This window comes from Leptopilina heterotoma, unplaced genomic scaffold, assembly GCF_015476425.1.
Source record: "Leptopilina heterotoma isolate Lh14 unplaced genomic scaffold, ASM1547642v1 Lhet_112, whole genome shotgun sequence".
Classification (NCBI taxonomy): Eukaryota; Metazoa; Arthropoda; class Insecta; order Hymenoptera; family Figitidae; genus Leptopilina; species Leptopilina heterotoma.
In genome coordinates this window covers 490393-518300 of record NW_025110831.1, presented here as the reverse complement: position 1 = coordinate 518300, position 27908 = coordinate 490393, and the positions used below count along the sequence as shown (strand labels likewise).

At 28.1% G+C, this 27908-nt stretch overlaps 1 protein-coding gene across 2 annotated transcripts in view; it reads left to right on the top strand.

The window, feature by feature from the left end:
* Positions 1–27908, top strand: part of LOC122504945 — a 67681-nt gene that overhangs the window by 2531 nt on the left and 37242 nt on the right. The window contains exons 1-2 of one of the 2 annotated variants that reach the window (XM_043616330.1): positions 9034–9836; positions 25250–25331. The gene's annotated coding sequence lies outside the window, so the exon portion shown is untranslated. Of the gene's footprint in view, positions 1–9033; positions 9837–25249; positions 25332–27908 lie in introns of those variants that run through there. The other variant, XM_043616338.1, reaches the window with a different exon arrangement.

Here is a 27908-nt window from a genome sequence, read left to right as displayed (position 1 = left end):
GCGACCGGGATCAGCTACGTTTTCTCTCTCGCTTGTTATTTCTATCTTTCTCTCTCTCACCCCACCCCCCTTCCACCCTCTCTCTCTCTCTCTCCATACTCTCCTCTCGTCTTTATGTAGGCAGCCAGCTTGCTTGCTTGCTTTTGCTCGATGCAATGCCGTACATAAAATATCCATCACCCACGTGGGGAATGAAAAATTCAATCTTTAAAAAAAATCCCCCCCTCCCCTTTATCCCCGGGTTTTTGATAATTTTAAGAAATTTTTTTTTTTTTATCGAAGGGCAATTTTTAATAAAATTGAATTTATTTTTCGTATTTAATATTTAATACTTATTTAATTAATTATTAAAAATTATGAATTTATAGAAGAATTTTAGTTACAAACACTAAAAAAATTGAATTTTGAAGAAGTTACAAATATAATTGCAGAAATTTAATTATTTTCAAAAGTAATAAAATTCTTCACAGAAATTCAATTATGTTAAAAAATTCTCGTCAAAATTTCAAGTATCTTTGTAAATATAATAAGATTCTTCTCTAAAATTCAATTATTTTCAAAAGTTTTCGTCAATTCCATGATTTTCAATATCTATTTTAATAAAATTTTACAAAAAAGTTCAATTATTTAAAAGAAATCTTGATCAAATTCTAAGCAACCATTTAATTATTTCCATAAATAATTAAAATTTCACAGTAATTAAATTATATTTACAATTTTTTTTACAAATTTCTTCTTAATAATTTAATTATTTTCATAAATAAAATTCTGTTAAAATTCAATTATTTTCAAAAATTAAAAAAAAACTTCTTATCATGATTTCAATGATATCTTTATAAATAACAAAAAATCTGAATTAGTAGTTTTCTACTAATTAAATAGTGCGGATTTGTTTACTAATTGAATTAGTAACAATTTTGACTAATTTTTAGTAAAAAAAACTACTATTTGTTAGTAGAAATCTACTAATTCATTAGTAAGTCGAATTTTTTACTATTTCAAATTAGTAGTTTTCTACTAACAAATAGTAGTTTTTTTTACTGAAAATTAGTCAAAATTGTTACTTATTCAAAATGGTAAACGAATCTACACTATTTCATTAGTAGAAAACTACTAATTAAGATTTAGAGAATAAATTTTCAACTTAATTTTCTTTAGAATAAATGTTAATGTTGTCATGTCGGTACTTTTATAAAAATTGATAATTCTTTAAAAATTATTAAAAAATCTACTTAACATTTTTTTTAACTTTTTATTCGAAAAAAAAATTACAAATGAGAATAAGGGAAAAAAAATTTACTTTTCTATTTGAATATATATTTTTATATGTATTTATGTGTGAATAAATTTTATGTAGATTTTTCAATTTCTATTTCGTTGGGCTTTATTATAAAAAGAAAGAAAATCAGAAAAGAAAAAAAGTCATTTGCCATAGTCGAATCAGTATGAGCTTTGGAATGAGTCATATGTCAGGGAATTCGCAGAGAAAAGTCCAATTTCATGAATATATATATATATATATATATATATATATATATATATATATATATATATATATATATATATATATATATATATATATGTAACATGATGTATAATCTATACCTAGCCTTGATGTCAAGCGCGTACAATAGAATATTGCACAATGATAACGGAGATAATTTAATTCGGTAATTAATTTTCGTGGGTTCTTAGTCACATAAATACTTATACTGAGGCCAAAATTACATTATTAATAGTAAATGTGTTTTTTTTTTTGTAAAAATGAAATATTTGTATACTTTTATACCACCACAAAATTTTCACCTTAATAGAATTTTTACTTATAGTAGAATTATTAACAGAATTTTGACTTAATATAATTTTTACTTATTAATTTTCACTTCGAACAGTTTTTTACCTATTAAAATAAAAAATATATTTATTTTTATAAACCTATTGGTTTTTTAATTCTAAAGAAAAAAAATTTCCTTTAAAACAAAAGCATCTTTAAAAATAAAAATTTTTTCAAGGGAATTCAATATGAAATCGAGGTACATTTTAAAATTCGCCGAAATTTTTTATTATTCGCGCATGATTACGTTAAAATAGCCTCAGCAGACTCAACATTTGTAAATTATTTTGAATTTTTTTCTTTCTTTTGAAAAAAAATAAAAATTTTTTTTTTAGAAAATTTCTTTACTAATAAAATTTTGTATATTTGTGACTTCACACAGACGCATTTTTTTGAGACGTATGTAAACATATGCGGCAAAGAGCGAAGCCATAAGGCAGTAAACCAACGACGAATCTCATTACGTACTATCCCATGCGAATTTCACGGCGACTGACGTATATTTAGTTTCAACGTTAACAGAAAGGGAGCCAATGCCCTTGAGAATCTGTTCTTTTTTTTATCTTATTTTATTTTTTTTTATATTTGCAATCCAATAGGTAACTTGTAATAAAAATCTCGGAAAAAAAATTTATATTCAATATTATCAGAGGGATAAAAGAAGCAGGCGAATTTCCTGATCATTCCATTCTTATGCGGGGAAATAAAAGTATTTTTTTGAAAAAAGGGAAAATATTAAAATTTTCTATTAAACTATTGTTAACTTTTCATTAGATTTATTTTCAATAAAATAGGAGAAAAATTGTAAAAGAAATTTCAATAAGAAATGTTTTACTATGTCATTTCGTTGTTTTTTTTGCATGGTACATAAAAAAGTATATTAAAATTTATTTACAAATTACGTGTGAACAATAATTTTCACGAAGTCATGAGCAAACGACGAATCGTAGATTTCCGAGGTTGCTTCAAGTTATTTTTGTTCGTGCTATAGGTACACACAAAATGGCATTAGGAGAACATTTACGCACATAAGCACGCATAAAAAATCTACTTTAAATAAATATTGGGGGAAAAAAAGAATACAGAAGTTTTATTTCAAAATATCTGAATTGAAAAGAAAATTTTTTTTTTTAATTTTTAGAGGAGGAATATAATATTAAAAAATCCACTAAAATACTATAAAAGAATTTATAGTACCCTTAAATACCCAATTACCCCCTTAAAGTACTTTAAATTATACATTTAAAACCCTAAAATATTTTAAAATACCCATTTAATTTTTTGCAATACGGTTTAAAACCATAAAATACCCTGAAGCATCTATTAAATGCCCTAAAATACTGTTTAAAACCATAAAATACTCTGAAATACCTATTTAATATCCTGAAATACTCTAAAACACCCTGAACTACACTAAAATTCCCTAAAATATTATTTTACTCTAAGATATTCTGTAATTTCTTAAAATACTCTAAAATACCCTGTAATATCTCTGTAATAAGACGTATTACCTGTAAAATAAGCCGTAATAAAGAGTAATAAGCATAATAATGTAACAATAGCGTTATAAAGATAATTTTTAAACGTCAAATTCTCTCTTTGAAAATTTTTATAATGTCAACGAAATGAGAAAGTTGGTGAAAATTTATTATAAAAAGTAATTTTTTTTTTTGAAAAATTTACGATGTCGCGGGGGATGTTTTAGGTAAACATGAAAAAATGTGGAGAAAATGAAGGAAGGAGAGCTTTTAGCGCGTTCAACGTTCTACCGCCTGCTACTGCAAGGGGGTTAATTAAACTTTATTTTCATTAAGATTGAAGTGAGAGAAAAAAATGGAATTTTTTTTCAACAAAATTGAGACTCAGTAGACTGAAAAATTTGTCGAAAAAATGTTAGTTTTCACGATTTTAAATTATAACAGGCGCTGGGCGGAATTTTTTTTCCAAAAAATAAAAGAGAGGAGACTGAGCAAAATTAGAGCGTATACTCTGGTGAGTTAATAGCTTTTCTCAGATTCTCCTCAGTTTTTTTTTATGAGTTTAAAAAAGAAGTTAAAATGAATGGAAAATTTTTCTCTCTTTTATTTGTCATTTTATGAAAACAAATTTTTTGAAATAGTTTTTAATAATTCCTTATAATAATCTTTGTGCCCGATGAATACACTATTATTACACTTATATTTTAAAGGTATTACGACTTATTACAGAGGTATACAGAATAGTTTAAGGTACAATGGACAGTTCACTGCCCCTATAGAAATAATTGATTATGGAAATAGAAAATTACAATTTTGAAATGAATTTTAAATGTTGACTCGTTTTGTTTTCTTTAAAAATCACTCAGTGAAAGACAATTCATTGCGTGAGAGAGAGAAAAAAAAACAAGTCGCATAATAGAATCTTTTTCGCAAGAGTCTGCGAAGTTTCCGTTTTCAAAAGGCGTCTCTTTCTCTCTGTCTCCGGCAAATGTGAGATTTGCATCCGAAATACGAAAATATGAATGTAAAATATAAAGGACGAGGTATTCTCGATGTCCTTGAAAACACCAAACAGATGTTTCAGACATATTTTTAAATCGACAATGACAGTGTGTGCGTTAGTGTGCATTGGACGTACGATAAGATATCAATATGTTCAAAGTCTCCGGTACTGTCAAAGGGATTAGGTGTATCAAAAGTTTATTATTTGACAAAGAAAAAAGTAGAAATTAAGAAAAAAAAGTATTATTAAACAGACGAAAAAAGATTTGGTAGATTTTCAAGTGAGAAGAAATTAAAAATTATGTTAGCGTAGAACTAATGTTTTTTACTGTTTTTGTTACAATATATTTAGTTTCAGATGGAGGGGAAATAAATGTGGATCAAGAAGACGACAAAAAGGTTTTTTTTGAGAACTTTAAAAGACATTCAAAAAATTGCAAAAAAGCAAATAAAATTGATGGAAACCACATTTTTATATTGCATAACAAGAGATGGAATCTTCCAGTAAAATAGTTAGTGAAAAGGGAAAAAATATTGTTGAATATAGGTGTATTTTTGTCTCGATATTTTTATTTCTCTCTTCCGAAAAATGAATTTTGAAAGGCTTGGAAAACATTTTTCTCGTGACGCGTCTCGTGCTTGTCGGTGTGTGCTCGTGATGAAAATTGAGATCGATTCGATGCGAAAGGAAAAGGTCGTCGCCCGAAGGTGGATTCTCCCTGGTTAGATACGTCCCTGCGCCAGTGTAGGTTCCCCCCCTTCACTCCGCCCGGACTCTTCTTTAGCTGAGCATCCCCCCCCCACCCGTTGGCAAATGGTTCTCTCTCTCGCTTTCGTGCTGCCTCTCCTTTTCTCTCGCATTGATACTGGAGGATCTCCCTCTTTATCGTTACCTCTCCTTCTCTCTCGCATTGATATAGAAATATCTCTCTCATTCTCGCTCTCTCCTTCTCTTTAGCATTGATATTGGAGATTCTTTCTCTTTCTCGCTACCTCTTCTTCTCTCTTGCATTGATGTTGGACGATCTTTCTCTCTCTCTCTCTTTAACGTTCGCGCCGATGCCGAAACGCAGTAGTCGTGTTATACCTACTCCCACCACTTTCATCTCTGACTCAGCATTCCCCTTGCCTCTCGTTTCCCGTTTGGACGAGACATCCCTGACAGGCCTCTCTCTGCCGTCGTTTTCGCCCTTATGTCCGTCGGTCCAACGCTTTGCGACTATGTGTGCCTTGTGACGTTAACCTGGCGGCCCTGAAAACAACAGGTCGACTCTCTGCCGAAATTCGACCACCCTCCGCGGCTAAACACGTTGTTGCCTGGAGTGGTGTTTCTCCCTTCTCTTTCTATATTTTGTTCTCCCCACCACTTTTTCTTTCTCCCTTAACGAAAGGGTTAAAAATCGTGCGTGAATCTACTCTAATCTTCAAACAATAAGGGGAATATTTTTTGATAATTAAAATTTTTTAAAAATTAATATTTTCCTGGCTTAAGTATCCTGAAGTTGGCGTCCAACTATTTTTCAGAGTTTCTGAGAATAAAAAAATTGCTATCTCGGTACTAGAGGATTTTTCAGGTCATTTTTTTGTACCTGAAACCTTTAATTTTTTTATTTCGAAACTCCCTGAATTTTGATAGTCAGCGACGAATATTTTTTTTGTACTTTTACTGATAGCTTGTCACTCATTTCATTGAACTAAGATTCGGAAAATTTTTATTGCTGTGTTTGAGTCAGAAATCTTTAAAAAAAATGGTTGAATTTTTTTTTCATTGGAAAAAAATATTTTTAACACTTAGCCTCGGCGTCGAATTCAGGGACCTTATGCTTTGAATTCTTTTTACATTTAGCTTTAAATTTAAAATTGTTAGAATTTTTTTCTAATTAGTGTATTTTCGACAATTCTAGAATTTAGTTAGCATTGAGAAATTTTACAGAATACTGACAATGAGCAAGATGTTTATCTCTAGTTTCTTTCCGAAAAAGCAAATATTTCGTAAAAGTTAGTATAAAAAATGTCATAACTTTTGGAGTAATGCAAAATATTTTTGTTCCTGTTATGATTTATATTTTAGTTTTTAATCCGTTTTAATAAATTATTTTCAAAAAGAACTCTACAGAAAAATATGGAGTTAGTTAAATTTCCTCCATTCTGGTTTTAACAATGGCGAATTATACCAGTTCAAAAAAAAGGAAGTGCTGTTTCTTTCAAAATTGATAAAAATTCGCTTTTCTTCCATTTCCGCATGCCTTTCTCTCTCTCTCTCTGTCTTTTTTTCATTTCACTCATCATACATAGGTTGGTCTACACGCAAGTTCTGTCGATACACGAATGAGAACTCGCGCACAGGTAAAAATATAACGAAAGAGTTAAGCTCGCATACACTGAAAAATTTCAGGATCGTATAATTAAAAGGGGGTGTTTTTTTCATCGACAAATGAGAGAGAGAGAGAGAGAGAGAAAGAAATGTGATTTAGCAAAAGAAAAAAAATAACGCGGATTGTTTTTCATTGAGTCTTATCGATTACAAGAAAAAGCTAGCTGGGAAGAGTGTCATAAAAGAAGGGGGAGAAAGTGGTAGGTAGGCGATAGATCTGATTTCAAGTTCTAAGAATGTCGTTTCATGAACAAAAAGCTGAATCTGAAAAAGATGAGATTTAATATTTCCGTAGTAAAGCACTAGAAGCAAAAGCAGCAGCAGCAGTGGTAGTCTCCATAGGTCCGCGAATCGATAGTCTAGATTTCTCTCTGGTGTGTGTATACATCGCAAATTTCTGGGGACTTCGGCTTTTCCAGGCTGGGGTGGATTTTTGGAGTCTGCGCCACTAGAGGGATGTGGGGAGGGAGGAGGAATCGACCTTGAAAAGCCGGGCACTTGGGTGTAAATGAAAGTAACAAGAAGGGACATCTCATCCCTCCTATAAGTTTTCGCCGCACATTCTGTATTTACAGATTTCATATTATTAGAACCAGAGATTCGAGATAGCAATTTTTTTTTGTATTTTTTTCAATTGATCATTTGAGGTGTCTATTCGTTGTCTCATCAATAGTGGAACTTTCTTTTGTAAATAGTTCCATATGCTGTCGAATTTCGTCAAGTTTTTATAATTTTTTTATTCTATATTCCTATATCGAATTCTGTCATTTTTCTTTGACAATTTTATTTTGTCAGGCATGTTTTATCCTTAAGAGTAGATCAGAATCATGGAAATTTAGTATAAAATCGAAAACATAGTCAGCTGTGATATATCTTCATTACTACACTATAAAATCAAAGTTTTAAAGTATTTACAGCTCAAACGTTTTTTGTTCTTAAATTCAACTTATTTTTGGGCTTAAAATCAGTTCCCTACTGAGAAATTTAGTCAATTTTTAGACAAATGTAAGTTGTTTTTTGTCAAAATCAGGTATAAAACAAGACTTATTTTTTACAGTGTAGGTAGTAAAAATACTTCATTTTTCAACTTCTAGAAATCTTTTATAGTTGATGTAGACATTAGGGGTCAAAAAATTGTTATTTTACCGCTAAACCAAGAGACAAACAATTTTTAAATTAAAAAAAATCATGGTAATTCTTGGAACCGTAGGTAAATGAAAATATTGTCAACATTTTTATTCGAAAAAAATGTTTTTCGACACTTTGGGTCGACGTTAATTGCAGGGATCTATAACTTCGTGACACTAAATAAATTCAGTACAATCTTGAATTTTCAGATAAATGAACTTTTTTTAATTAAACATTTTTAAAAATTACTGTCCTTAACAATTTGTTTTAAATACAGCATAATTTTACCAAATTAAACAATTTCAGTCCTTAATTGGAGAATATTTTTTGATTGCATAATTATGTTCATTTTAGCGCATAATTAACGTCGAATTTAACTATTTTAATCACATAATTCCGCATAATGGTGTGTGTATTTTAAGCGCAAAATTAGAGTCTCAAAATACATAAACTACCTTCCGCTGAAAATCATCAAATATAAATGATTAAAATGAAGTATTTTTATTCTCGTGATATAAAAACAGGCAAGGTAAATAAAATTACAAGTATAGAAAAATTTCCAGAGAAGTTTTGAATATTGAATTTAAAGCGTAAGCTCTCGCTTTAAAGGGTCAGATCAAAAGCTAGGTTGTATATTATAAGGTTTTTTTGAAAATTCTTGCGTTATCTTTTTTGAAGTAATGGTTGTAAGTTAAAAAGGTAAATGTGTTTGTATGTGTGCGTTGGAAATGAAAAAAAAAACTTTTTTGACGAAAACTCGCGTCTCCGGTAATACCGGTTTGGAATCCGGTTTGGGTCGTGGCGCTGTATTAGCCGGGGGCGCGTAACGGACTTATTCGTCCCTGGGATTTGCTCCCTCTCTTTCTCTTTCGCTCTTTAAGGTCCGCACTCACCTACTCTATCCTCGTCTGTCTGTATCGCCTTCTCTGTCCTTCTCGTTTCTCGCTTCGACGATATCGCTTTCTCTCTCTCTATTTCCATCATTGTCTTTTTTCATTCTCTATCATTGTTTCTCGTCGGTGTTTGCCTCTCTCTCTTTCTCATTTGGTTTTCTCTCTCGGTCATTCCCTCCCACCCCTTCTCCAAGTCTCTCTTTCTCACTCGGGCAATCGGTCTCGCTCGGCTCGTTATTTAGCTCTCTCACTCTTACCCCCGTTTTACCCTTGTTATTCTCCAGTCGGCGCGAGTGAGATAGAAGTTTCGACTCTCGCAATGACGAGAAGCGCCCGTGTGCCCTGCACCTGCACCGTAAACCTATAGCGTGTAGAGCGTCGCACACTGTCCCTTTTTTCCCCCCCTTCATATATATGTGTGTGTATAGGGTGTACAGTGTTGAATTTATTTATCGTGAAAATTGCATCTTTCGCGAATGGTGAAAATCGTGTCGCATCGCCAAGCGCTCGGCCAAGCAAAGCTTTGGCCTCGAGAATTTCTCACGTCGCGAGGCGTTATTTCGTTGAAATAAACGATCGTTGCTGGGCGCGTTCGCGTCGCCGCCCGCTCACGTCGTCGTCTTCTCTCTCACTCACTCACTCTCTCGTTTGTCTATATACAAAACGCATTTCTTTGCCTGCATTTTGGCCAACTAAAGCTTTTCTCTGTGAGTGATAAAGAATTCATCAGAAAGAACAAAAAAAGAAAGAAAATGAAGGAGAGAACGTGTCCTCGTTTCGCTAGTATCCCGTGGGTTATTTTTTAACAAAAAAAAGTGTTCTTTCTCTTTCACATCCGAGGAACAAAGTGCGCGATATTATTTTGTTTTAAAATAGTGCTTTGCATTGTTCGGGAGGATCATCATTATGGTGCTTATTGTGCCTCGTTGATCGGTTTAGTTTATAATATATTATGCTTTCTTGCGCAGTGCGATCGCGTGTTTTCTGGAGAGCGTTCAACGGCCCGAAATAGCCAGTGTATTTATAGGCGATATCCTATTCCTAACAATTTTTCGCGTGAACTTGAAGACTACCCTGGGGGATAAAAGAATCGAGCCTTACTGCAGCCCACACCATGGGCATCGATCGTATGTATATTTTTGCAAAAAAAAATCTCTTCATTTTCGTCCGTTCTCGAGATATTTTTGCTAAAATTAAGAATAAGAAGTGCTAAATGCTAAAAAAAGAATTAAAGAAAATAGATGGGGAAAAAAAGGTGGCTGAAAAACGAAATAACGGTACATCAGGGATGGATGGTGCTTTGAGAGATGTGATGACTTTATTTGTTCGATAGTGTGATTTAAAAGAAAATGTTTCGTTAAGCAGAAGGAGAATATTGAAAATATTAATTCGCAAATCGTTTTTAGGAATTTTGATATTCCGTTCAATATGTTGGATGCTTGTTCTCGTTGTCGTAAAAGTAAAATAGTTTTTGTGCTTCTGTGATTGTTGAAACATTATGAAATAATCTTCTCTTTGGGAATTTTCCTTCCTTTAAAATCTTTACTTTATGAAACTGAAGTTGATATTTTCCGTTTCTTTAAAACTTTTGTAAAATTAGTCTTATTCTGGTTGCGTTAGAAATGATAAAATTTTCATAAAAATTGGAATTTTAAAAATTTATCCATATTTCTAAATTAAAATCTAACTCTTTAAGGATTTCCTAAAAAAATACAAAAACCAGTAAAGAAGGTTCTATAATTTTCCAAACGAGAAGCATACATTCGTGAATAAAAACGGAAAATTAGTTATTATTTTAGTTTAAAGTTTTTTTTCCATTCTCTAAACTTTCGTGTCTTATTTTCTTCTCTACCTTCTTTGATCTCGTCTATTTTTTCTACTGGTGTTCGTAAAATATTGCCTGCGTCTTATATTTGTCTTTGCAAAACTTAAATTCTAGTTCTGATTGTCAAAAGTCGTTGGTGTTTGTGAAATTAGTTTCGTCTTTTCTAATCTCGTTTCTGTGTGCGTTTCATTTTTCGAAAAATTAAAAGGTTGTGCAGAAAATTGAAAAAGATTCGTGATTTTCCAAAATTGTTAATTTACGTTGTTAAAATCTTCATTATAAAGTCATTTTGTTTCCCTTGACACTTTCAATAACCCTAATTTCTTAGTAAATATTTCTTAAATCGTTGTTTTGTGCTTAAAAATTCGTTTTTGTGTTTCTTAAATAATTTATTAGTGATTTTAAAATAGATTGTTTTTTCCGTTCGAAAATAAATTTTTGTGATTTTTAATATTTCGTGCTTCTAAAATAGTGTTTGTGATTCGAATGACCATTTTTTCGGTTTTTTGTTTGTATCTAAAAAATGTTTGACATTTTAAAAACCATTTAAAAATTGACGAAAATCGTTTTTTAATTCTAAAACTTTGGTTTCTAATTTTTTTTTGTTTTGTGAATTTTCCTCCTTGGTTGTGTCATTAGCGAAAGTATTTTCTTCTTAAAACTCAAAAACAATTTCTGATAGTGAAATTATATGTATGTAATTAGAATCTTTTGTGCTCTCAATTCGTTCTCCTGACATTTGGAAATTTTCAATTTTTTTCTAAAATAATAAAATTTTGAAAATGTTTTTTTCTTCGAAAATCTTTGCATCTTGGTAGAATCTTTCAAGTGTTTTGAAAGTTCGAAAGATTCTAAACATCACACCTGCAAGTGTTCCAAAATCAGTGCTACGATGTTATTGTGCTTCTAAAATCGTTTTTTGTGATCCTCAAGTTCTTAATGGAATTTTTAAAATTATTTTTTTCTTATTAAGAGAACTTTTGGTATTAAAATCGTTTTCATTTGTCAATTCTCAAAAAGTGGTCGCTAGTGATTTTTAAACATTATTGGTTTCGTGTTCCTTTGAGCGTTCTCTTGTGACTATGAGATGTTTTACAATATTCGTCAAATTGTGTTTCTAAAAATTTTTTTAATTTATCCTGATTCACGAGAAAATTATTACTATAAAAAATTAAATATAAATTTTAAAAATATAATAGAAAAGTGAAATTTTCATTTAATAGTGATAAATTAAATTAGATAAATTAAAATAGAATTCAATGAAAATAGTTTCTAATTCAGTTTAAATATGTCAAGAAACCTGCAATGTTATGCAATTGAAATAATTTTTATGAGAAAAATGTTGTGTCTACGCGTTAGACTCGTTGTACCACGTCCCAGATGTTTGCGTTGAACGCCCCATAGTTTCATTTCTTTTAAATTCCACACTGGAAACTGTCCTTGACCATATTTGGATGAGAATATGTAATATTCCAGGATATTTAAATGTTTCGTGTTTTGTAATATTCTGGAATGTTAGGAAGTATTTGTTTGGAATATTAGGAAATGTTCCTTGGGGATATTAGAAGATATTAAAATATTCGAAAATATTTGTTTAAAATGTTTGGTGATATTCCTCTGGGATATTGTGAAGAACTTGTTTGGAATATTGAGAGATATTCCTCTGGAATATTAGGAAGAGTTTGTTTGGAATATTAGAATATCTCAGGATTATTAGAAAGTACTTGTTTTAAATCTTAAAAAAATATTTTTTTTATTGTTAGGATATAATCTTCAGGAATGTTAAGAACTATTTGTTTGGATTTTTTAAAAATATTTCTTTGGAATATTAGGAAGTTTAGAATATTCGGATTTCGGAATATTAGGAGATATTTCTTTACATAATTAGGAAAACTTTTTCATCGAATATTTTTGACGTTCGTTTTTGAGATAATACATAAGAGTTTTGAAAATTTATATTCAGAGAGTGAATGATGATAAAAAAAAAGTTGAATTTACTTTTTTCTTTCTTAAATTTATCTCCTGAAATTACATATTTCCTGTGAATTTCTTAAAGATAATTTTTGAGCAGATTCTCAATATACATTTTTGGATATCCTTCTCTCGAGTTTATAGTGCTTCGTATTTTTTCTTTTCTTTTTTTTTTGACTTTTTACCCAGGGACGGGGAAATTTTACGATCCAATGATCTTCCGAAGGACGCAGAAACGATCGTCGTATCCAACCAAGTGAAACGCTTTGAAAATACAACGAAGGAAACTGAATTCTGCTTTTTCAGCCTCTTTTTTCTCCCTTTTTTTATAATTTAAGATCCCGTGATTCGAGGAATATTTATCAATTTCGAATTTTATTAGAAATTTTCTCTTTCATTTTGGTTTTAAAACTTTGGCCGTTAGGAATTTCTCCAAATATTTTCTTTACTTTCTTCTTTATTTGATCTTTTTCATCATTTTGCACTCTTTTTCTTTTTCTTCAATTATTTTTTTCTGTTTTTTCTTTAATTTAAATTTCTGTTTGCCCGCTTTGCAAAGTGTCAGATTCCTGAAAACTTCTTACATAATTGAAAATTAGATATTTTTCTTATTCTTATTTCTCTTAGTGGATAAATGACAGATACTTTTATTACAAGTGAAACAATATAAAAAAAATTATTTTTCTTTTTTTTGTTTAAGTAAAAAACAAGTATTGAGTTTGAGACTTTGCCCAAGCGACGAAAGGCAAATCGATATATACTACACAGTTTTATATTAGCGTTGACATCTTGGCTTTCTTGTGAAAGATAGAATTATTTTAATTTCGTAATACATTATTAAAAGAAAAACTTTCCATTATATTGTTCCTTTAACAAGACAATAAAAAAAAAGAAGAAAAGAAAAGTTGACAACATTGTAAACTAGTTATTAGAATGGTATATATAGAGAGATATAATGAAAGAAACGACGCCATTTTGATGTTGACGCGGCAAATCAAATTTTGCAATATTGACTGTTGTGTATATGTGTATATATTAGAGAGAAATTTAAGGCCTCGTCGTGTCGCAAAATCAGGGTCAATTTTAAATGCTGATCATCACAATATCGACGCGACGTCAGCTTTTGTATAAGGAATTTTTTATGAGAGTTTCTTTTTTCTAGACTTCTTTAGAATTTTATACATCTATACATATTCTATATGAATGTTAGTTTTTATTTCAATTTTTCTTTTATAACTCTTCTCTCCATTCAAATAATTTCATATTTTTATTTCTTTATTTTTCTCATTCAATTCTATTCCCTTCTATTTATAATTCTCTTTAATTAACTTTTACAACTATTTTTATTTTACGATTAGATATTAATAATTGCATATTAAATTGATTGTAAATTCAGTTGATTAAAAGTTTACTAGGTTGAATATAATAATAGTGGGTTATTGATCAAGTGGATGTTAATTCATAAAGTGTGTTTTATAGTCACAGTAGGTTCAGTTGGTTGTAAGTAGAGTAGACTGTGTGTTCTCAGTAGGTTCTTTAAATTCAGTAGGTTGTCAATTATCAAATTTGTGTAGTTTCAGTTGATTCTTTATAAAATAGTGTTGTATTTTTCCATTTGGTTCTTCATAAGATAGTATATTTATTATAAGTTATTATAAGTTCAGTAGGTGATATAATTTCAGTTGGTTCGTTATTCAGTAGTTTTTATATTTTCAGTTGGTTGTGTACTTTTAGGTGGTTCTTTATTCAGTATGTTGTTTATTTTTGATAGGTTTTATATTTTCAGTTGGTTCTTCATTTAGTATGTTGCATATTTTCAGTTGGTTGTTTATTTTCAGTTGGTTCTTAATTCATTCGGTTTTGCATTTTAAGTTGATTATATATTCCGCAGGTTGTTTATCTTTACCCGTGTGGAAAATGAAAATTGGTCCTAGCCAGGTCCTACCTATTTTGCCCTGTTAATAGCTTGGTCCTAGGTTGGCAGTGTAGGTTGGACCAACAATGGGTGGTGATGCGATTCTAGCCTGGTCCTAACTTGGGAGCCTAGTTAGGACCAGTTTATGGGTCCATTTTAGGACCTAGAAAGGACCATCTCAGACAGTATTTTCTATTTCATTATAATTTTAATTAGTTAATAATATTTGTTAAAGAAATAACCTAAATTATTAATAATAAGTATTAGTTTTAATTAATTATTATTTTTTTCAATTAAGTGATGACCAAAAGCGAATTCATAAATAATGTTAGTATATGTAGAGATTAATATATATTCCTCTAATATATACATTAAAAATTATAAAAAAAATTAGAAACTTGTTAATTAAATTATTTTACAGTATATATAATCATTAAATTGCTTACTTATACGAATACAATGCAGAAAAATCGGAATAAACGCAAACCTAAGAAGTAAATAAAATCTAACGCACGCGGGAATCGAACTTACGACCTACGGACTACGAGACTAACGCCCTAACCACTATGCTAATGAAACTAGTTGAGATGAAAATTTTTATTGTCAGTGACTTGTGGACTTGCTTTTGATGATTCAATATAGTAATTATTGACACTAATACACGATAATAAATAAAAAAAATAGTTTAACAACAACAATAATAATAAAATAATATCCAAATATAAAAATTCAAAAATTAATATTTTTATATTATATCAAGAAAAAAAATATCTGTACATTTTCGTTAAAAACAGGTTTTTCATTGTTCTCAATCATTTTCAACATTAATTTCTTGGTCTAAAAAAAATATTCGTCTTTTGGACTTGGAAATTTTTCCTAATTAATTAAGCGGGTGATCCACTTTTTAAAAAAATGTCAAAAAAATTTATGTTAAAAACACGTTTTTCATTATTCTAAACAATTTTAAGCATTAATTTTTTGTTGCAAAAATTTTTTAGACTTGGACTTAGAAATTTTTGTTAATGAAACTAGGAAGCCCAGGTAGGTCCTGGGTTGGACCTGGGTGGGTCAGCCCACATTCGAATTGCAATATCTCTTAGTGTTTAGCACCAACTTAAACGAAACTTAAAATCAGCGAACGAAATTAGAAATATATTTTACTAATGATAATTATATTGCAGTCTGTATCTGTTTAAATAAATAAATAAATTTTGCTGTTATATTAACTTTTGTAACAAATTACTTAAAAATTTGCAGTTTTTATCTAACTTCGCGATTATTACACTTGAGTAGTGAAATATGAAGATAATTTATAATTTTAACAATTCAGCATTTGTTTAAACAAAAAATTGTTGTTATTTATTAATTCTTGAGACAATAAAGCGTCTAGACACTTGTAGTCTTTTAAAATTTTGCAATTAACTAATCTGAGTATTTACTTATTGCAAAATTAGAAAAAACTGCTAGTTTCTAGGTTGATTGTGTAAAAAGTTAGTAAATAACAATTATTTGTTTAAACAATTGCTGAATTAATAAATTAATAAATTAACTTTATTTTATAGTATTTGTATAATTTTCTGATTTATGTCAAACAATAAATTGTTTAAACAAATTTGATTATCAATTAATTTTATAAATATTAATTGAGAATATTTATCAATTTTTACATGTTTTTCATGTATCAATTTTGACACTTTATTTTCCTAAAAATTTTTCTAAGTCATAACTGGATCTCCTAGCTAGTACCAAGTTAGGACCAGCCTAGGATATATAAAAAGGGGTTGCCAAGTTAGGTCCAAGCTAGGGCCAATAATCATTTTAGGCATAGCATGGTGATTTCTACACGGGTAGTAGGTTCTATATATTCAGTTGGTTGTTTATTCAGTAAGTTGTATATTTTCAGTTAGTTCCTTATTAAGTAGATTGAATATTTTCAGTTAGTTCTTTATTAAGTAGGTTGTGTATTTTTAGTTAATATTCTATTCATTTGGTTATTTATTTAGTAGGTTTTTTATTGGTTCTATATATTCAGTTGGTTCTCAATTCAGTAGGTTTTGTATTTTTAGTTGGTTTTTTATTTACAAGGTAATATATTTTCGGTTAGTTGTTTATTTTTAAGTGATTCTATATATTTTCAGATGGTTGTTTATTTAGTAGGTTTTATATATTTTCAGTTAGTTCTCCATTAAGTAGGTTGTATATTTTTAGTTGGATGTTTATTTAGTAGGTTGTATACTTTCAGTTGGTTTTTTTATTCGGCAAGTTGTGTATTTTTAGTTTATTGTTTATTGGGTTGGTTCTTTATTGATTAGGTTGCTAATTCAGTAGGTTTTACATTTTCAATCGATTCTCTTTTAAATAGGTCGTATACGTGAAGAAATTTTTTTTCATAAATTATAAAATATTTTTTGCTTTTTTTATACATTAATTAAAAAAGTAGCGGGTTATAGAGACGTTAATATTTGTTAAGTGCATACATCTGTGTGAGTGTGTGTTGAAGGTCCACTCGGGTTGACTGTGCTCATTAGAGAAAGCAGAACGTATACGTAGCATTATGTTTATGTATAATCGATCTGCAATGAGTCATGCACCTACTATAAATAAAAGATAGGAGCATTTACCCGAAAGAAAATAATTGTGATAACAATTGGCAAAAAGTTGGTTTTGATTTTAAAACACGCACTCTCAAACACACGCTGCTTATATACATGTATCGTTAAAAAGTTTTCTTCTCCATATCTGAATTTTTCAAGTGCTTTAAAATTTTTTTTATTACACTTTATTGTCAATCGGGGAAATATTCCTTCGCTGAAAAGCTTTTTTCTGTTTTAAGAGTTAAACTTGGAAGAATTTTCTTCTTTCTTGGTTTTTATTTTCATCTTCTTCCTTCAAGAATTTTTTTTCTTTTTTGAAAATAAAAATACAATAAGGAAAGAAATTCTTTTTTAAATAAAAAATTAAAGGTGAGGAAAATATTTCTGAGAAACAAAAAAAAAAAATGTCGGAAAAATGTTATTTAGAATTTAATAGTTTTTGTCGTTTTGGAATTTCTTTCAATTTTTTTTTTATTCTTTCTTTCAACAGTGTGTTTACAGTGAGTAAACGTTTTAGTAAATTTATAGTGTTTTACTCGTTCTAAATTCTGTGAAATTCAACGTTGACCATGTTTTTTTTTCTACTTCATTTTTCGTTTTTATACCTCTCGCTGGCAAATATTTTTCTCCTCTACGCAGAGACCAGAGAGTCAGTGTTCTGTGTCTTTCTTTTTTTTCTCTCTCTCTATTAGAAATTATTGACAAACTATAAATATAAGCGGAATTTAGCATTTTTGCATGGATATTTGTCGTCAGTATGACTTTTACCCATTTTTATTATCGTTTCGACTCGACAGGAAACCGGAATCATTTCCGTTATAATGGAGTAAAAAAAGAATATATTAAAAAAAAATAAAAGCTTTTTTAGCCATTTGTCTTTTTTCTGAAATTTCATTTTTTTGATAATTCCAATTTTTCTTTTTTCAATTAGTGTTGTTTTACTCTTAATAATTTTCTATTTAGCAAATTGTGTGTTTTTCTGTAGGTTGATTATTTCCAATTGGTTCTCTATTAAGTAGGTTATGAATTTTTAGTTGGTTTTCTGTTCAGTTGGTTATTTATTAGGTTTTTTCATTGGTTCTTTATTCAGTAGGTTGTATATTTTCAATTGGTTGTAAGCTCAGTTGGTTCTTTATTCAGTAGGTTCTATATTTTCAGTTGGTTGTTTATTCAGTAGGCTGATATTTTTAGTTGGTTGTTTATTCAGTAGGTTGGTATTTTTAGTTGATTCTTTATTAAGTGAGGTTGAATATTTTAAATTAAGCAATTAGACTATTTCGTTTTAATAAAAAATTTATTAAATTTTAACAATTCATCAATCGCGCATGGCGAGAAAATAAATGTTTATATGGAATTATTAATGAAAAGAAGTTTAATTATTTTTTTAATTCAACTCTAGAGAACGGGTATGCAAATAATATGTATATTTTTATTCACTACTCGTATGCAAAAGGTTAAAAAAAATTTATTAAATTGCGTTAGAAAATATTAAAAATAATTTTTTTATATTATTTATACTATTACATTTATTAAATATATAATTATTACATCATATGTTATAATTGTATTATATTGATTACTCTTTAATGTACGATATATTTTCCAATTATATCGTATTTTATTTTAATTTTTTATTATTTTATTTATATTTTCTTATTGAAAAATGAATTTTTCTTTGAAATTAGAATTTTTTTTTTTTTGAAATTACAAACATGGAGCACCTTATCAATTATCAGTGAAGTACTTTGATCGAGAAAAACATTGAGTTTATCAAGTTTTGAAATGAGAAAAGAGAAGTTGGATCATACTATGTATGACTATGTTGAGGAATGGCGCAACGCATAATTCGCAACGTGGCGTTTTAACGTTGTTCGAAGAGTTGGTTGTAGTTTCCGGATCTGTTCACAAGTAACAAAATATATATATATATAGTTCACTCTCAATTTGAAAAATAGTCCCTTCTTCTCTACCTCTTTTTCTCTTTTTCCTTATTTTTTACCCAACTCATTCTTGTTTTCCCCTTCTCATCAAGTTTTCTTTCTATATAGCAGGTCGTTTAACTCCAGAAATCAATTCCGGAATTAATTAAAAGAAAAAAATCCTTTTCTGATGCTCTTTAAACATAGGAATGGTAAATAGTCTCTAAACCATAGTTTTTATATTATTTTATATTATATTTAATTATTTATGTTATTATATATAAATTATATATAAATATACTTAATTATTATATTATATTTGATAATTTTAATTTGATTCTTTTTTAAAATGTTCTTGACATGACTTGTAAAATTATTATCAGAGTGTAACATTTTTAGTATTTTCCTGATATTATATAATTTATAGTCTTATGTTACAATACTATATTATACGAATATATTCTTTAAAATTATTATATCATTATTAAATTGTTATTTTATTTATTATTATCTATTTTGATATTATATACTAGAAATGTTATAACAGTTCTAAAAACATTTTAATGAATTGAGTTTGAAAATTTTATCGTCTACACACGTTAGTATTTCTCAAGTAATTTGGAAAAAATTTATCTAATTATATTACTGATTATACAAGCTTATTTATCTAAAAATGGTGATTTTTTGTTAAAAAAAAGGAAAAAAAAGTATGTAATACGGTTTTGTGTATAAAATAAGAATCTATAAATGTCGTGAAACTGGTTTGTTTGGAAAGTTGTGTGTCATTTGAATAAACATATTTTTACACGCATGTAGAAATTGATTCAATTTTACAATGAACATTTATTTTCTATTTTTTGTTTATTATATTATTATACTATATATTATACATATTATATTATTATACTATATTATATTGTATTATATATATATATAATATTATTATACTATATTATATATTCTTGGTATTATTTTTGCATATGCATATATATATTTTTTAATTTATTTTACGTCGCTCGTAATTTCTTTTCTTCTTTCTTTTGACATAAAAAAGTGACTTTAAAATTCTATGCCCACGACGACGTATGTGTATAAGTCATTTTTAAAGGCTTGCACATATACCTGCTTTGTGGTGACATGACGCTGTGTATAAAAAATCGATGCATCCGGTACAACGTTATTACATCATTGACTTGTCTCGGGAATGTTTCTCATCAAAAAGCTAATATTGTAATACTTAAAAGTAAAAGAGGCGAATTTTTTTTAAATTAAAAATTAATTACTACATAGTAGACAAAATAAAATAAAAAATACTATATAATATAGTAAGCAATATTAAAAAATATACCATATTATATAATTATAATATAAAAATCATAAAGAAAATGCATATATATAAACTAGTACAATAAATTTTTACAAGCATCATATTTCATTCAATTTATTTTTATATAATAAAATTTTTTTAATATTATAAAAATCAGTTGCACTGTATGTATGCTAAATGGAAAATTTTAAATTAGCATATTTTGATAAAATTTTCATAATTTTTTTTTCGTTCCAACCATAAAGAAATAATTGCGCGTTGAATTTAAATATATGAATGCAAAATATATCTTCTGCATTAGTTGATGATGCTGAAAACGTGTAATGTATATATATATATACCAAAATGCACTACAATTTTTTATATTCACACGTATATATTGTCATTATTTCTAGAACAACAATTAATAATTAAATTGCGAAATACAAGCTATAATGATTTTTTCCTCGAAATGTTTTTATTTATACGCGTAAATAATGTTATGAATTTCTGTAATTTTGTTTTTAAATTCAGTTCATTGTAAGTTTAATATAGGTTAAGTATTTTCAGCTCTTCATTTACTCGAAGTAGGATTTGTATTTTCAGTTATGGTTCATCTTAATTCGGTAGATTCTTTATTTTGTAGGTTATATATATATTGAGTTGGTTATTTATTAAGTAGGTTGTGGAATTTTTAGTTCGTATTCTATTCAGTAGTTTTTTTATTTTCTTTTATTGGTTCTTTATGTTCAGTAGGTTGTATATTTTCAAATGGTTCTATATATTCAATAGGATGTTTATTTTTAGGTTTTATATTTTCAGTTGGTTCTTTATATTTAGTAGGTTTTATATTTTCAGTTGATTCTTTATTCAGTAGGTTGCGTGTTTTTAGTTGGTTTTCTATTCAATAGAACTTAATTTTTTATTGGTTCTTTATATTTAGTAGGTTGTATATTTGTAGTTGGTTGTGTCTTTTTAGTTGGTATTCTATTCAGTAGGTTTTCTATTTTTTTATTGGTTCTTTATATTCAGTAGATTGTACATTTTTAGTTGGTTTTCTATTTATTTGATTGTTTATACTTAATAGGTTATATACGTTCGGTAAGTTCTTTATTCAGTAGGTTGTATATTTTCAGTTGCTTCTTTGTTCAGTATAGGTTGTGTACTTTCAGTTGATTGTTTATTCAGTAGGTTCTATATTTTAAATTTCTTCTTTATTCAGTATGTTTTTTTTTTTTTTTTTTGCTTTATCTAGTTGTTTGTTCAGTACTTTTTGAATTAAGTTGGTTATATACAGTCAATTGTAAACTCAATAAACCGTAACTATTCTTAGATTGGGTAATTAGTTTTTAATTCAGTTGGTAGAGCATAAATTATTAACAGTAGGTATACTCTAGTCAAACATAAATTTCTTTCTTTCTTATAATTTCTCTCGTTTTTGAACCGAGAAACGACTTTCCAGTAAAATTTACTACTAATTAAAAATTAATAAAATTTACCGAGAAATATTGTATTCTTCGCATAAAATTTACGATTTTTTCTTAGACTTTTTGATTCTAGTAAATTTTGGTCTTCTTTCCTCTTCGTTTACAGAAATATCACACACATGTAAAGACGAACAAAAGGAACTAAAAAAAATGATATTCTAAAGAGATGATGATGATTATGATGATGCATTTAAAAGGTTGCAATTTTATTTTTAGAGAAAAAAAAATTATAAATGCTTTTGCTGTGAGTTTAAAATCCTCTTTTCTATATATACATATATATATATACGTAACCTAAAAATGTTGGTTATGCGACTCTTTCTCTCTGCAAGTTTCGTGCAAAAAGGTTTTGAGCTTTCGTTGCACAGTGAATTGCATTCGCGGGGTTAGGGAGTAGAGATGAACGTGAAGAATACGAGAGGATTCTGTTTCTCTCTCTCTCTCTCTTTCTCTCTTTTTCGTGCGTATATGCCAGGTGAGTGTAGGTCTGTCTGCTCTGTTTGTGTGTGATTCTCATATATACTCGTACTATATAGTTGCAGACTCCCACCCACCCACGCTGGCAGCATCATGTGCAATCCACTACTCCCCCTTCTCCGAGAACTGGTGTAGAATTACACGTACATGCAAGTGCAAAGAGAATGTGTATAGTGTGTGCAACTCACAGACTTTATGGAAATAACAGAATGAGATAGAGGGAGAGAGAATGGAATAGAAGAAGAGGAGACGAATACACGTAGGAAAATATACGAGAGAACTCAACATAACAAAGCATAAAGCAAGCAGACTGATGCAATGCTTCTTCTTCTTCTTGTTCTTCTTCTTCTTCTTTTCCTTTTTTTTTTTTTTTTTATTTTTATTCTATACTTCATTTGCTACTTTAGTGGTAATTTTTACTTTTTCTCTTTCCACTGATTTTCATTCCTCTTGTTCTGTTCGTTTAGTTCTCTTTTGGTTCTCGTTTTAGTTTTCCACTTATCTTTCCTCTGCTTTTTGTACTTTTTTATTTGCCGCCCTGGGTTTTATTTCTGGATCTTCTTTTCCTGCTTCTGCATCTACGATTTTTAGTTTTATTTCATATCATTTTTCAGTTCTTGTCCTTATTTTTCTTTTACTCTTGCTGCTATTACTGCTATTATACTTTTACTACTACTACTACTACTACTACAAATTATCCTCTAATCAGGGTTGCTACGAAATCTGGAAATGTCAGGGAATTTTATAAGCTTTTGCTTATTCTTTTTATCATCTTTTGCTTAATAATCTTTAAAAACTGCTTTAGCTTACTTTTCTCTTGAATCTTCTTGATTTTAATCTTGATTTTCTTTTTTCGTTTGCCTAAAATTATGCAGTTTTAGAAAGAAGAGATGAGGTAGATGATTAAGAGCAGTATTAGAAGGGATTAGAGGTAGACATTAGGTACAGTATATTAGAAGGAACAAGTGATGAGGTAAACAGTTCGAAGCAGTATCAATAGGAACAATAGATGACTACCTTCTAGTTCTGTTTCTTTATTTGTGGCTTCAAAATGAGTTCTTTTCAAAGAATGAATCGAATAAATCAAAATTTTTGGTTTCTGCACGCGACTAAAGTATTTTCTGTTTCTTTACTTGCTGTTCTAACTTCTGCTACTTCTTTTCATGTTTCTCCTTTCACATCTGCTATTTTAGCTCCTGTTTCATTTACTATTTCTGTTTCTTTATTTGTTGCTCCAGCATCTGCTGTATCTTCTCGTGTTTATGCTTTTTCATCTATGTTAGCTCCTTCATCTTTGTCTCTATCGACTTCTTTGCGACTTTTCTTTAATTTTTTCGTTATCAGCTATTTTAGCTTCTTCTTTATCTTTGTTTCGTCCACTATCTACTACTTTAGCTTCTTGTTATACTTCTGCTCGTTCTTCATCTCGTTTTTCTACATCTTGAGCTATTTTTACTTCTTCTGCTTCTTCATCTCCTGTTTAATTTAATTCTCTGCCTTTTTTAAATTAAGGCAAATAATTTTCTGCCTTTTTATTTGTTGTTTTAGTTTCTTCTACTTTATCTGTAACTTCTTTTTTCATTTTCTGCTCCTCTTCTACTGATGTTGGTGTCTGGTTTTTACTTCTACTTTTCCATCTTTAAACCTTCTTTTCTATTTTATTGTTTAATTATTGTAGTCTCGTAACTTATGTAGGATAAAAGAAACGAGTTTTGTTTTAAATATAAGGCAAGCCTTCTACTATTGCACAGTAGACAAACAAATCTTGATGCCACTGAGATAATATCACTCTTTCCGGGGGCCCATTTTGTGGGGGCATGATCTTTTCAGTATTTTCATGCAAATCTCCTACTCAACTTGTCAGAGAATGGAACTCGGGGAATTTTTTTTTTCTTTCTTGTTACAAATTCTACATGTACTTGCACATCGCTATTTCAACCTCAATATAAATATATTTCGACTAAATTTCTAAACTATGTAACTTTTTTGTATTTAACATTAAAAATGATGAAGAATTTTTGCAAAAATTCTTTCATTTAAATGGAATTAATAAATTTTTTTTGCAAAAATTCTTTTATTTAAATGGAATTAATAAACATTAAATCATTTTTGTCGGATGTATCGGACAAATTTTCGTGCTTTTCTGTAAACGCAGTAAATTTTCAAAAATTAGTTTCAACATCTCGTAAATTTTATAAATTTCATATATTTATAAAATTTACGAGATGGGATATACACACATAAGAAAGAGAAAGAGAATACAAAGTGATCTATATCGACTCTTAGCTTTTAAAGGTCGTATATACTTACATCTTTTTACAGAAAAAAGTGATAAGTGGGAAAGTTTTATACTTTATATCATGATCTAATTTCACTTAGCTCTTCCATTTAACCTAAAAGCTCTTTTGATTATTCTACATTTTATTCTGAAATACCAACAATAATTCACTCTCCACCGACAATAGGATTGTAGTCGGATATTATTTTATAAATAATTAATAGATTACTATCTTAAGTAAAATATTAATATTATTTTTATTATAATAATAAATATTATTACTATTAATTATTTCAGGGCACGAACTAGGTCCGTAAATTCCGTAAAAGTCCGTAAATTTGTTCAAAGTCCGTAAAAGTCCGTTTTTTTTACAAAAATGTCCGTAAAGTCCGTAATTTGATTGAAAAAACAATAAAAATTTTTTAAAAACGATATAATTGAAAAAATTCAATTATTTTCAAAAGTAATAAAATTCTTTGCAAGTTTCATAAATAATAAAATTTTTTTCAGGAATTCAATTATTTTTGAAAATTTTTAATAAAATTCTTAGCAACTATTCAATTATTTTCATAAATAATAAAATTATTTTCAGGAATTCAATTATTTTTGAAAATTTTAATAAAATTCTTAGCAACTATATTCAATTATTTTCATAAATAATTCAAATTCTTTTGAAAAATTTAATTATTTTCAAAAATTTAAATACAATTAGTCACAAGATTATTTTTTATTTAATGATTTAAAAGAATAAATTTTTATATGTTTCAGATTAAACATACACATAGTGATTCTAGAAAGAGGATCGGTGACAAAAATCTACTCAAAAACTATGTCCAATTGGACTTTAAAGGTATTTATCTATTTATATAAAAGTTAACTATACTCTCTACTCTTAATTTAAAAAAAAAATTATTTCATTCCCCTTAATTTAAAAAAAAACAAAATTATTTTATATACTTGATTTTTTAAAACACACAAAAAACACATACTTTTTCATAATGATGAAAATGTGAGAGAGAGGAATGAGAAAAGAAATATTGGAAAATTTTTAAAATTTGACTTTTTGTTTTAATTTTTGTTTACCTTGTTTTTATATTTTATAATATTTAACATTCTGTGAATTTTATGACCTAATATATTCTCGTTTTACACACACACACACACACACAAACACATTTAATATGTGTACATGTATATACGTGAAGAATACCTTAAAGAGGAACGCTGACTTGAATAAGTCGAAACAAAGCAAACTCTTGAAAGCTAAAAGAGAACGTTTCGCATATATAAAGTTTAAAAACGCAGTTAAAAGCGGGTTTTTAACCATTTTAACACTTCAAACACATTGCCATTGTGTTCCAAAAAAATTAGAACATTAGTGGGATAGAAAAAAATTCTCTTCATTATTATTTATTTATTTATTTATTACTACATAACTATTACTAATCAAAGTAAATAATAAATCGCTTAAAATGTGAAATAAATTAAAAGTAAAAATATAAAATAAAATTCGAAAAAAAGTTTTTAAATTGAAATAAAAGAATGCTTCTCACATGTACGTACGTAGGTGTCCCTATATGAGCCCTATTAGAATGAAAAATTGTCTCGCAAAAAATCCTTTAATCTCATATCATAAAAAAAAAGAAAATACGAAATGTAAAAATTGAATTAGTGCAAAATTGTTTTACTCTTCCATTTTTTCCCTTCTTTTTTTTTTACATTTTTTTTTCTTTTTTTCTTTTTCATTATTAAAAAGGAAATGTGAATTTTTTTTTTTTTTATAAAAATGAAACTTAATGAATATTGAAATGGAATTTTTATAAAATGTAATATAGTATACTGCCTATATATATGTAATATATAAAATTTGCCCTATTTTTTTTAAAACCTCACTGCCATGAGAAATAATTTTTTTTTGTTTGTTAAATTTTCACCCATTAGTCTCATGACTCGTATAAAGTTAAATAACAAAAAGAACTAACGAGAATGAAATGTAGGTCTTGAAATGAGTCACACAGAGAAAAAATAAAGGATATTTAATATTATTTCTTTAAAAAAAAAAGAATGAAGAAAAGATGAAAATAAAAAGAAAAAAAGGAGTTGGCAGAGGAGGAGGAAAAAAATTTTTCTAATTATAATGTGATTGAGTAAAAATAATTACTCCTCCTTCTCGCAGGTGTGTAATTATCTATGTGAATGTATACGAATATATATAGATATACTTTATAATTAAATATATTTTTATTATAAAAAAAATATATTATTCTATATTTATTATTATAAATTATTATATTATATTATAGTTGGTATTACAATATTAAATATAAATATAATTATTAATATAAATAAATAAATATATATTTTTTTTATTTTTATAATTAAAAAGTTAAAATTTGTTTCTATTTCATTAACTAGAATAACTATTTTAATAAAAATGACGCACACTCTGAAACAGGGTACCTTAGAAGCAATTATTTTAAGGTTGTTTTTGTTATTTTTATTTTTATTAAATATTTCTGTTTAATTATGTAAAACTAAGATCAGTTTTTATTAATAATTTTAAATATAATGAAGACTTAAATATCAGTGGCTTATATTGAGAGTTATTTCCATTTCTGCACTTTAATTCAAGAAATTACAAACATAACCTACATTTTTTATTGCTTCTAAAGTAATTTTTTCAGAATAAAAAAAAATGGAAGAGTAAATCAATTTTTGCATTTCGTATTCTCTTTTTTTATGACTCGAGATTTCTATTTTTAATAAAAATATAGTGAAAATATAAAAATATTCATAATTAGAAGTAAATAATAATTTTTTGAAAGTGGAAAAATGGATTGAAATGGATATTTTGAAATAAACGCGCGCGCTACTCTATAATATCGACCAATCAGACGAGTTTGGTAATAAAAATTTTTTTATGACGACAATTTTTATAGGTTATGTTCGATTTGGAATTACATCCGCTGTTTGTTTTCATTTTGAGGGACAAAGAAAAGAAAGAGGAAAAAAGGAGAAAGAGAAAGATGGGGGATTGGCGGTACGAATATTGAAAGATTCTTTAATATTCTGTAATATTCGCGATTCTTTTGAGATAAAGGAAAAACATCATTTCGTACGTGGGATGACCTTTTCCCAGGAGAGAGGCCACTCCCGATCGATTGGACATCGTCTCGTTAAAGATTGCAGACTTTTTTTCTTTTTCTCTTACTCTATCTCTCTTTTTTTCTCTCTCTTTCTCTCTTCTTTTCCTTCTTTTTTCTTCACCCCCCCCTCTTTTCTTTTAGTTTTTCAGTTTTTTCTTCCTTTTTATTCTTTTTTACTTGTTTCACTGTATATTTATTTGTTTGTTTTTTCCTTTATTTTATTTTAACAAGAGTTGTCGCACAATCGAAAAAGAAATTGATTAAAGTAAAGAAAACTTTTT